Source organism: Sapajus apella, unplaced genomic scaffold (genome assembly GCF_009761245.1).
Source record: "Sapajus apella isolate SASKATOON/1434 unplaced genomic scaffold, GSC_monkey_1.0 scaffold68, whole genome shotgun sequence".
In the NCBI taxonomy this organism is placed as follows: domain Eukaryota; kingdom Metazoa; phylum Chordata; class Mammalia; order Primates; family Cebidae; genus Sapajus; species Sapajus apella.
Window position 1 is genome coordinate 10,173,499 of NW_022437008.1, and position 12,902 is coordinate 10,186,400.

The 12,902-nt window shown below is 42.7% G+C and overlaps 1 pseudogene; it reads right to left on the bottom strand.

Annotated features, from left to right (window-relative positions):
* Positions 1-10,541: 10,541 nt before the first annotated feature.
* Positions 10,542-11,671, bottom strand: LOC116530832 (annotated as a pseudogene).
* Between the last annotated feature and the right edge of the window lie 1,231 nt (positions 11,672-12,902).

A 12,902-nucleotide genomic window follows, 5' to 3' on the forward strand; every position in this document is an offset into this window, starting at 1 on the left:
AGGGAGGGAGGGAGGGAAGGAAGGAAGGAAAAAAAGGGAGAGAGGAAGGGAGGGAGGGAGGGAAGGAAGGAAGGAAAAAAAGGGAGAGAGGAAGGGAGGGAGGGAGGGAAGGAAGGAAGGAAAAAAAGGGAGAGAGGAAGGGAGGGAGGGAGGGAAGGAAGGGAGGGAGGGAAGGAAGGAAAGGAGGGAGGGAAGGAAGGAAGGAAAAGAAGGGAGAGAGGAAAGGAGGGAGGGAGGGAGGGAGGGAGGGAGGGAGGAAACTCCCCATGGGCATGGAATTGAGAGTCCTCCCAAGGAACATAGACAAGATAACCTTTTGCAAGGCAGCTGCCAGTCACATCTGAGTCCACGCTCCCTGAGACTCTGGGTAACACACACAGCACTGATTCCCGAACATTTAGAGGCTGTCGCGGGACTGCGTTAAGCCTGTGCTGTGCGTCCCCGAAGCACTGAGATCCCCAGATTCCTAGCCCCCACCCCCGACACAGGCACATTACACACATTTGTTTATATGGAGCTATGGTGCTGTCTTGATCGCGAGGCAGTGCGGCCTGCTGATGAGGTTTGCTGTTGACATTTCAACATTAGCTGGCTTTTGTCAATTGTGGCAGCCTAAGAAATTCTATCTTAAGGGCGGCTCTTTATTAAATTTGCAAGATACAAAACTGTGACTGACAAATAGTCTCCTTTCCCTTTGCAGATGCATAAATAACGGCCGGCAACTCTACCGTCATTAAAATGTGCTCCACATTTAAACAAAAACGTAATCGCCAAAGAGTTTCTTACAAAAGATCAGGGTCCCCGACGTTTGGCTTGATGAAACATTTTCTTGATATTTTTCAACAGTTATCAGCGTGCAGATCTTTGAACGGACAGGGAGAAGACGCAGCAGGAGGACGACAGAAAAAAGAACATTTCCATGAGCCTCCTTGTTCTGGGTTTTACCAAACTTTGTCACAGAATCTTCTATGCAACTCTTTTATGTGCTCTCGGTGACATAATTCCTATTTTTTTCGCCAGCCATTATATATGATAAATAAAACAAAGGTCTGAAAACACTGCGATCTCTCATCAATGTCATTGTGAAAAGGGCCCAGATAGATGAGTTCTGGAATCACAGGCAGATGACATGGCTGGCCATGTATCATCTTCTATGTATTGAACGTAGTCTTTGTAAAGATAGAACGGTAATAAAGAGTGGTATTGTGTTCTCTGAAAGGCTGTGTGGGTCTGTGCATGACTAATCTGTCTTTCTGCATTATTTTATTCAATCTTCTCTGACTTTATGCCTTTGACATTTTTGCTACACTCAGTAAATTTGAGTGAATAGGCAATTTTAAAGAATTTTTATAGGGCTTCAGAGAAGTCATATGCAGACTGTATCTTTGTTCAAATTTAACAGTTTAAATATTTCCTTTGTCTAGGGTGCAGAGTAATCTTTAGACAAAAAAATGAAAGAATGCTCTAACCTTAAGATTTTAACATTGTTTCTTGAAACAGTTCAATTATTTAAAGAAAAAAAAAAAAAAACAGAAGGGCAAGCTTATGATGGGGGAGCTGGCCCACTTTCTCTATTTTATCATTATTATAAATAGGAGACTGGTCCTGACGATGAAGACATTCCTTCTTTCTCCGGAATTTAGAGATGCAGAGGACGAAATTAAAGGGGGTTATTTTGAAGCTAGAGTTCAGATGGCCTCATTTGAACATCAACTACTTTTTCTGACTTTGTATGCCAAGGGTAGTTGTCTATAAGTAAATAACGACTTCATTACATGTCTTTAACTCACTGCGTTATCATGTTACCAGTTTGTTATCTAATCTGTAACATTGGTTTGGCTAAGCACTGCAGTTTAAATAATTGATGCCACAGAGGGGTATGTAATAAGAAAATTTTAAAAATTATTTTCGTTGCTAAATTGTGTGGAAGTCCCCGCCTGTGGTATAGCAGACTGCTACATTTCAAGAGACACTCTCTCCTACTTAGACTGTTAAACGATTCAGAAAAAAGAAAAAAACAACCACCCTGGGATTACTTGATAAAACTGTTTGGACTAGCAGGTGGTAGCCTCATAGTTTTGGCTTATAAATACTTTTTAAAAGATTATTAAGCAATTTAAAGTAAACCTAAACTACAGATGAACCCAGACTGATGGATTCATATAGCCAATTACATTTTACAGTATCTATATCAAAAACATAGTTCATATATTTCATTTTTATGAATCACTTCACAAGCCCACATCTAACAGAGTAACTGAGCACTTACGTTTAGTACCTCTGAGATGCTTTCAGGAAACTGGACTTCAAGATTTTCTTTTTTTTTTTGAGACAGAGTCTCGATCTGTCACCCAGGCTGGAGTGCAGTGGCCCGATCTTGGTTCACTACAACCTCCGCCTCCTGGGCTCAAGCAATTTTCCTGCCGCAGCCTCCCGAGTAGCTGGGATTACAGGCATGAGCCACCACACCTGGCCTGGCCCTCAAGATTTTGTCAAGTGGGAAGCTGGTTCTGAGTGAGATGTTTTGGACAAATGGTGACTGGCAGGTCTCACTCCCCAGCGCGGCTAGACCCTAGGGCCACTTCTGGAGCAGAAGGATGGAGCTAGGTCCAAGGCAGAAGGTAGCTTTCCTCCAGACACCCAGGGAAGGCTAAGGGCACAGAGCTGTTAGCCGTGGCCTCTTGCAAGACCAAGGCGGCCTGCATTCAGCCTCACTGCTCCTGGAACTCCACCACACCCCTGAATGCACAGCAGGCACCTGCAGGAAGCCTAAGCAGCTCCAGAAGTCTAAGAGCCCAGTCATGGCTCACAGACAAGGGACTCATCGGTCATGCCTAGCGCTGGTGGTGTCCCCACGAGGAGCACTGACGAAGATAACTTACATCCTGCTGAGAACTCACGGTGATAAATACACAGGTCCAATGTGAGGTACTGAACATTTCTGTAACCATCTAGCAGAGGACGAGATCGGACGTCTGGTGTCGGGTTTGATTTCTGCCTTGTAAATGGATAAACATTTCACATCTCCATGTACGACTGAAACATGAATCCCCTATCTGCTTTTCATAGCAGACACAAACAAATACTACTTTTTTATCACTGCAAAGCACTTGATGTAAGTTCATTAAAATGAAAGATTGGAGAGCCCCCAAATATAGGATAATATGATTCATGTATAGACCCCGGATAATAGATGGGGTTGCTATTATTTTCCCACCACATAAAGGACTGCTCCTGTTGCTTCGGGAAGACTGCTGCCTTCCTCTTCATGAGCCATTTTCATAAAACTGAATAAACAACAAACACAACCATGATTAGCTGTGACAGTTCCCCATTGATTTATTGGACTCAAATCCTAAGGCGAAGTCTAGTTTTAGGTCTGTCTCTGCACGTTTTTATCAAATAATAAAACTATAAAAATGAAATGATCCACTATCTCCAAAACGATAGAAAATAAAAGGTTTTGCAACTTAAAGAGATCTTCCTCATATCACCAAGCAAGATGCCAGATTTACATTTTTGGAAGCCTGTCCCTTAAAAGTGAAACAGCGGCAGAGAGGCCCTCTTGCCGGCATGCCTTTTAGGCCCAGTCTGAGTTCTCTATGCTTGAGAGCGCCTTACGATGCTGTAACTAACCTCAAACCTGGAGCAGCAGGGGGGCAACAAACCTCAGAATACAGCAATGTCATGCTTTACAGGCACTGTCTCAGCAACAGCATGAATGAGGGGGGAAACTGGTTGCCTAGGAAACCCTCTAGTCCTGGTAATTATTACTGTAACTGACTGCACACCCCACCTATAACAGAAATGAATAATAATTTATCATCGCTGACTGGCAGCTTTCTGTCTGTGCCTCTGCTCACCACTGCTACCTACTGGCATGCAAAATTAGTTACAAGCAAACGGTGGGGTATGCAGAGAGAAAAGCCACTGGCAAAAAGAACATTTCGGGAAAGCTTCTCCCATCTTCCCCCACCAGGTTCTGAATATAGTTCAAGTCAATTGCTGCTGGATCAATAGAGCAAAAATGAAAAGTGCTTTGTACACGGCTTGAACAATGTCATGGAAGTCGGTCCTCTCAATTAAAGGCAATTTCATATTGTGACATGAACTGGACCCAAAAGAAGGTGCTTAATCAGGTTAACAGATGCTAAATAACAGCATATATCTTAACGACCCCAAATATATGACTCACAAGCTCTTTAATAGTATAGAATTTGATGCTAAGCAAAACCACTATAAATAAAATCTTATCTGGTAGTTTTGATCAATTAAACTACATAATTAACAAAGATGGTCCATTTATCTTAGGTTGTCTAATTTGCAGTGCAGTGTTAAAGCACCTCTCCTGGAAGACTAGTTTGTTTAGAAATTAGAACCTTCATCGTGATTTACTGGATTTGATTTAAAAGACACAGCAGGAGTTGGCAAAATTCACATATCATGGGGTTAATGTGGGTTAGAATGTAGCTATCTGTAATACAAAAATATTGCATACCAAATACACACATCTGATTTCTTTTAATCTTGGTTCATCTTTTTGCAGAAGTCGTTAGTTTGTGAAAATGAACAACAAAAACAGCTGCATTTGCCACTATTAGGACACAGAAATCTGCCGTTTTTTGATTTCCAGAGCGAGCGAATGCCACGTGGGTAATGAACCACGCCCAGGTTACTGGAAAGGTGTCGACTGATGGGTTTCATGGCTCCCACCGTAGGGAAGGCTATGCCCACTGAAATCTACCAGTTGTATTTTTCAGCCACCATAGATTCAGCCTCCACAATTGACTAGTGTGTCCTGGTCAGTATATTTCAAAGTTGAGAGAGCCTTTTCAGTTCAAGAAGAAACAGATGAAAATGGACAAACAGCTCCCAAATGGCGCTGATGCCAGCCTAACAATCACCAAAATGAAGAGCATGAGGACTAATTACAAGGAAACCCTCAGCTCTTCCACGGGCGGCAGTCCACACTCAAATGGAGCCTCAAATCCTCCCCGCTTCCTGAGATTGGCTGGCATACAAGAATGTCCCTAGTCAATCTGATCCTAAACCTCAGGGAATCCTCCGTCTTAAGCCCCCATCAGTTGACTCCATTGCAACACAAAATGTCATTTTCCAAAAATATTTCCGTTTTAAATCCACCTACAATGGTAGTCATCATCGATTTATTGGCTGGGTTTTCTTTCATTGTTATTGGAAACTTAGCTCCTTACTTTTCAAAAAAATCAATAGATTTCCAGAAAATGTTCCTCATTCTGCAGAGACTTTTGCATAGTTCCAATATGGACAGAGCTTTTCCTACAATGCGTCTCTTATTAAGGGACCCACAGGGACCAGATCTGGAGTGTCCAACGCCAGCCCAGAACACACACAGGTCTGAGTCCTGGCCGTGTGGAAAGCCCGCACAGGTCACAGTCGGGCTCCGTGCTCTCAAGCATATTCAAGTTTCAAGCAAGTATTTGCAAACTTCACTTTTCTGAAGAGGTTCTGAGTGCTGCTCTTTGGTTGCACCTCAATTAGCTCCTAACAAGTGCTTCTTGAAAGATTTCGAGTAACTGTAAAACGTTAAACTTACGCCTTTGTAACTACAGGTGGATCTAACCCAGACACCGCTCTGTATCTTAGAATAGCAAAGTCTGCCCTAAGGCACAACATTGTCTTCATTGTAATTCTTATCAGACTGAACCACTCCCTCTTTGCAAATAAGATTCACCAACAAATCATCACTGACAGCCCACTCCTACCCTCAGTTTAGCTCCCAAGATCCCAAATGGACATTACCAAGAAAATCTTGACACCTAAGAAAATATCTGTAATCTCCAAAAATATATTTTACTGATAATAGACCCCGAGTTCTTATTACTCGAACGCATAAATAAAACCCCTGTGTAGGTTCTAAATTTCATCATCTCTGTCCCCAATACTAGAAAGTTTTCCATCCCAGAAATCCACTTGATCCTTAATCCTACCTAGGGTACCTCCTCTGACGTGAAGCAGCTGCCAATTTTCTTACCTCCAAGAAGACACACCCAAGTCTGAACTCTCAGTGTACAGCTCCCCAGCACGTCTGGGACTCTCCTTTGACCTATACACTTAACCTACCTTCCCAGTGAAAATCAGCTACTTGAAGGCAATGTCTTACCTTAGCACAGTACCTTACACAGTTTCAATTATAACTTAAGGCCAGGTGTAGTGGCTCTCACCTGTAATCCCAGCAATCTGGGAGGCCAAGGCGGGTGGATCACCTAAGGTCAGGAGTTCAAGACCAGCCTGACCAATATGGTGAAACCCCATCTTTAATAAAAATACAAAAATCAGCCAGGCATGATGGTGCGCATCCGTAATCCCAGGTACTTAGGAGGCAGGAGAATCACTTGAACCTGGGAGGCAGAGGTCGGCAGTGAGCCGAGATTGCACCATTGCACTTCAGCATGGGCAACAGAATGAGACTGTGTCTCGAAAAATAAATAAATTGTAATTTAAGATTACAGCTTTCTTTTTTATATTAAAGTTTTAATGAGACAATCTGCAGCTGATCTTAAGTGTTCTGTTTTAGGCCTTCTTATTTTTTTTTTGAGACAGAGTTTTGCTGTATCACCAGGTGCCAGGCTGGAGCACAGTGGTGCTATCTCGGCTCACTGCAACCTCTGCCTCCCAGGTTTAAGCAATTCTCCTGCCTCAGCCTCCCAAGTAGCTGGGACTACAGGTGTGTGCCACCACGCCCAGTTAATTTTTTGTATTTTTAGTAGAGATGGGGTTTCACCATGTTGGCCAGGATGGTCTCGATCTCTTGACCTTGTGATCCACCCGCCTTGGCCTTCCAAAGTGCTGGGATTACAGGCATGAGCCACCGCGCCTGGCTGTTTTAAGCCATTATAAAGCAGGACAGTAGACTAAGAACACGACAGACAGTGTCCTCCACCAGCTCTCCTGCTATAAATGCTGGATCAAATACAATAAATATCTTCTCAAATACGGAGCCTCACTCGCATGACAGTAACAAAAATCGGCAGTGACCAAAAAAGAATAGAAAAAAGAAAAAGCTGAAACCACTGACATCAAGTTGGAGCTGTCCTGGGACCTAACCAAGAAATTTATGTTTTAAAAGCACAAGGATTTAGGAGGCAAGTCCTTGAGCTCGATCAAGACAGTAGAACTAAGATCATACATGAAGACCGGACCCAGGAAAGGCTGCCAGACTGCCACAGTGAAAAACTGGACTAGAAGAAATGTTCCCACTGTCAGAAACACCAACCACAGCAAGGAAACTTGTTCTTATCTGCCTGAGCTCTAGGTAAGGGTAACGTCTTATATTAGTCTGTTTTCACGTTGCTGATAAAGACACACCTGAAACTGAAAAGAAAGAGATTTAATTGGACTTACAGCTTCCACGTGGCTGGGAGGACCGCAGAACCATGGCAGGAGGTGAAAGGCACTTCTTACAAGTGGCAGCAAGAGAAAATGAGGAAGCAGCAAAAGCGGAAACCCTGATAAACCCATCAGATCTCGGGAGACTTACTACCACGAGAACAATGTGGGGGAAACTGGCCCCATGATTTAAATTATCTCCCACCAGGTCCCTCCCACAACACATGGGAATTATGGGAGTACAATTCAAGATGAGATTTGGGTGGCGACTCAGAACCAAACCATATCACGCCTCCCCTGGGAATGCTAGCTGTGGGTTGGCCTTCACGTGGGTCAAGATCGGAGGAACTGCAAGCTATGAAATTAACTGGAAATTTCCAAGCAAGGAACTCAACGTGAAGAGAAACTGCCAAGGACTTCTGACTTTAGTGTTGAAGGATTTAGGGCTACAGAACTTGCTCTTCTGCCATAAACAGCTAGAAAACTGAAAACAAGTGTTTTCAGACACTAGGACCAAGAAATATAAGACTAAGTAAGATTCCTAAGTAAATGAGCTGAGTCCTATAATCACCCTTTCACTTGAGATGTTTGTTGGACCGCAGCACAGAGAGAAGGAATCCAAGCAAAGTAAGACTGATCTTATAGTGGAGAAACTGACCAGGGACCAACTCAGCAAAGTTATCAAGATCAACACAGTAATGTGGTGTACAGAGAAAAACACCTCACGTCTACGGTGTTCTCTGGAAAACTCACAACCTCAGGCTAATTATAAGAAAACACTGGGCCAGGCGCGGTGGCTCAAGCCTGTAATCCCAGCACTTTGGGAGGCTGAGGAGGGTGGATCACGAGGTCAAGAGATCGAGACCATCCTGGTCAACATGGTGAAACCCCGTCTCTACTAAAAAAATACAAAAAATTAGCTGGGCATGGTGGCACGTGCCTGTAATCCCAGCTACTCAGGAGGCTGAGGCAGGAGAATTGCCTGAACCCAGGAGGCGGAGGTTGCGGTGAGCTGAGATCGCGCCATTGCACTCCCGCCTGGGTAACAAGAGCGAAACTCCATCTCAAAAAAAAGGAAAACGCTGGATAAACTCAAAATGAGGGATAGTCTATAAAATACCCACAGGCCAATACTCTTCAAAAGCATCAAGGTCATGAAAAATAAGAAATTGAGAAATTGTCACAGATAAGATGAGACTAAGAAGACCCGACCACCAAATACAACAGGTATCTTGGAATGAATCCTGGAAAAGAAAAAGAGCACTGGAAGAAAAACTAGTAACATTTCAATAAAATCTGTACTTTAGTAAATAGTGTGGCATTGTGCTAATGTCTTAGTTCTCACAAATGTACGTTGGTAATGTCATGTGTTCACATTAAGGGACACTAAAATTGGGTGAGGAATGTCTGAGGACTCTCTGCACTATCTTTAAACTTTCCTGTAAATCTAGGTTTATTCCAAAATAAAAAGATTAACAAAAATCCTGGCATCAAATTAAAAATTACTAAACATGAAAATAAGATCCAAATTGTGACCCACAACCAGGAGAAAAAGCTTGTCAGGTGGAATAGACACAAAACTGACAGAAATGACAGAACGAGCAGATGAGGACTTTAACGTAGTTATTATACATAAGCTTAGAAATTTAAAGAAAATCATTAAGAAAATAAAGAGAGAAAGGAAAATTGTTTATTTTTTAAAAATGGAAATCCTAGAGGTATACAGGTATATTCCTCTAGGCATATTCAAATATAATATCTGAAACAAAAAATTTACCGGATGTGAGCAACAGCAAATCAGTGGTTGCAAAAAAAATTAAAATAAAAATTTAGTGAACTTGAAGATCTATCAATAAAAACTAGCCATAATGAAACAGAAAGAAAAAGGACTGAACAAAAATGAACTAAGCCTCAGTGACCTTATGGGACAATAAAAGCTCTGTGATAGGCTGGGGATGGTGGCTCATGCCTGTAATCCCAGAGCTTTGGGAGGCTGAGGCAGGTAGATCAGCTGAGGTCAGGAGGTTGAGAACGGCCTGGTCAACATGGTAAAACCCTATCTCTACTAAAAATAGAAAAAAAAAAAAATAGCTGGGTGTGGTGGCAGGCACCTTAATTCAAGCTACTCAGGAGGCTGAGGCAGGAGAATCACTAGAACCCTAGGAGTGGAGGTTGCAGTGAGCCAAGATCACACCACTGCAATGCAGCCTGGGCGACAGAGCAAGACTCAGGCTCATAAATAAATAAATAAATGCTACATAATATAAATGTAATTGGTATTCCAGAAACAGGAGAAAAAGAGATCGGGACCCAAGCAAACTTGGAAGAAATATGGCCAAAATATTTCCACATTTGATGAAAACTCTAAATCCACAGATCCAAGATGCCCAACAGATCCCGAGAAGGCTAAACGCAAAGAATATACGTACACACATTATAATTACAGTGCCAGAGAAAAAAGCATACTACCTACAGTGGAATGAAAATAAGACAGCACCATGAAGTGCAAAAGACATGGAAAAACATCTTCAAAGCGCTAAAGAAGAAAACTAAGTCAGGCACGGTGGGGCTCGTGCCTATAATCCCAGCATTTTGGGAGGCCAGGGCAGGAGGATGGAACGCTTGAGCCCAGGTGTTTGAGACCAGCCTAGGCAACATTATGAGCCCCCATCTCTACACAAAATTTAAAAATTAGCTGGTGACATGTGCCTGTAGTCCCAGGTACTTGGGAGACTGAGGCAGGAAGATTGCTTGAGCCCAAGGGTTCAAGGTTGCAGTGAACTATGATCAGTGCTGTTGCATTCCAGCTCGAGGGAGAGTGAGACTGCAACTCAAAAGAGAGAAAGAGAAAGGAAAGGAAGGAAGGGAGGGAGGGAGGGAAGGGAAGGGAAGGAAGGAAAGGAAGGGAGAAAGGGGGGAAGGAGAGAGAAAAAGAAAGAAGAAAAGAAAAAGAAAGAGAAAAAGAAAGAAAGGAAGGAGGGAAAGAAAGAAAGAAAGAGAGAGAGAGAAAGAAAGAAAGAGAAAAATAAAGAAAGGAAAGGAAAGGAAGAAAGAAAGAGAGAGAGAAAGAAAGAGAAAGAAAAGAAAGAAAGAGAAAGAAAGAAAGAAAAAGAAAGAAAGAAAAGAAAAGAAAAGAAAAAAGAAAAAAGAAAAGAAAAGAAAGAAAGAAAGAGAAAGAAAGAAAATAACTATCAACCTGGGATTCTATACCCGGCAAAAATATCTTTCAATTACAAAAGTAAAATAATACTTTTTCAGAGAAAAGTTGAAAGATCTTGATCTAGCAGACCAACATTTAAAACTTTTTTTTTCAAATTAATGAATGACAACTTTTTCTTACGTTTTTAAGGCTGATGAAGAACCTTCATTTCAGTTAAAAAGTATGGTAATTGTATTTACTCCTTAAATATTATTAAAGTTTTCTAAAACACAACTTGAAAACATCCAGCATGCATGCTGAATATCAGTACAATGAATTCAGGACCCAGTATGTATGTTACATGAAGCAAGGCTAGATTACAAGTTTTCATAGTCACCATCATCATCCTCACGTTTTCTTTTCAGTGCATTTGATGATTCATTGGCAGTACTTTGTGATGACACCATATTAGTGGTAATAAGAATGTTTTTGGACCCGATTAATGATGGATTAGTCAGAACACTCTGAACTGCAGATGTTGCAGGAATTGAAGCTTTTACAGCTGGAGACTGAAGTGGGCATCTGTACTGTAAACCTTTGCCCTGTGAGGGACATGGGAGTCCCTACTTAGTTGAAACAGACATGGTCTGTGGGGTTGGTGAGCCTAGTGTGGGAGTACTTGGTCTGCTAGTAACTGAACCAACACTTAACCCCGGGACTGTTATTCTTCCCGCAGAAGGTGATACCTTTTTCTGTAAAGATTTCAGCCTATAGTTTGGAGCTGTTAAGCCAGTATCAATCAGCTGGCAACCTAGGTCCTGAATATGGCTCAATCAATGGCAAAGTGGGTTGATTTCTTTGCCTTGCGGTATCTAATAAAAAATCTCTTGGGGGAGGAGAGGTAAAAGACTGGTCAGCGCGGCACTGGATTGCCAATCACCCATCATCTACGTCAACGGTAGCTTTCTTAGCATGGCTTGAATAAATGTTCGCATCATCTAGAATTGTGGTCACATATCGGAAGGTAAACTCCAACATCTGATTTATAACTCTTGGCTCATATTCTGTAATCCCCATATCCTTCAGGATTTGCACCATCATCTGGGCACCTTTCGGCATGTTCTTGGAAGAAGCCATCTTGCCAGACTCCCTGATATCTGACGATCAGACTTCTCGGGCTAAATCACCCACATTAATGTATTTCAGTCCCGATTTTGACGCAAGTTCTTTGCCTAGTGTGGTTTTTCCAACCCCTGGTGTACCAGTGAGCAGGACGTCTGGAAGCAACATGGTCCTTGCCACGACAGCTCTGAGCACCTCGCTCGCCCTTCACACCACAGGGAGGACCACTTAAAACATTGTTAAAGCAAGTTCTACAGGCTGGAGGGAAAAAAACCAAGTGGACACGTCAAAGTACAGAAAGCAAGGAAGAGCACTCAACATGGTAAATTCATAAGTAGACACTGAAGATTTTTTTTTTTTTTTTTTTGAGACGGAGTTTCTTTCTTGTTACCCAGGCTGGAGTGCAATGGCGCGATCTCGGCTCACCGCAACCTCCGTCTCCTGGGTTCAGGCAATTCTCCTGCCTCAGCCTCCTGAGTAGCTGGGATTACAGGCACGTGCCACCATGCCCAGCTAATTTTTTGTAGTTTTAGTAGAGACGGGGTTTCACCATGTTGACCAGGATGGTCTCGATCTCTTGACCTCGTGATCCACCCGCCTCGGCCTCCCAAAGTGCTGGGATTACAGGCTTGAGCCACCGCGCCCGGCGACACTGAAGATTTTTAAACATTTGAAGAAAAAGTTTCAGAGGTTATTGAGAGGAACGACAAAGTGAGGACTTCTGTAAATACTTTCCTTAAAAAGCAAAGATAAAGCTGGACTACTGGTTTCTGGTCTGGCATACAAGCAACTCAGACATTGTCACTACATCCTACTAAGTAGACAGGTAAACAAAATGAAAAATCAATTCCTAGATGCGTAAAAGCAGCGAGGTCACAGGGCAAACTATGACGGCCCCTGAAACTGGAGTGACGGCCAGGCAAAGGCAAAGAAGCACAAGTTAACTGGAGCAGAGACCCTCAGATGGAGGCCTCTGTGGAAAACAGTGCCAGGGAAGGGAAACCTGAACTGTAATTAACTAACTACACAGTGTGAACAAGTCTGAGCAGAAAACTCCGGAGGGACTGTCATTCCCCTGCACACATGCTTCTGTGAGTTTTACCTCCAGGAGCTCTAACACGTTCTCCAAAGCAAGTATCAGAGAACTATCCCCTTGTGTTTCCAGCAGGGGGAAAGGAAAAGGAACCATTTAAAAACATGCCAAAATACTCTGTTCTTTTTCACAAGGTTTGCCCGCAGGAGAAGCTAAACCGGAAGACATCCTGCTAGGGTT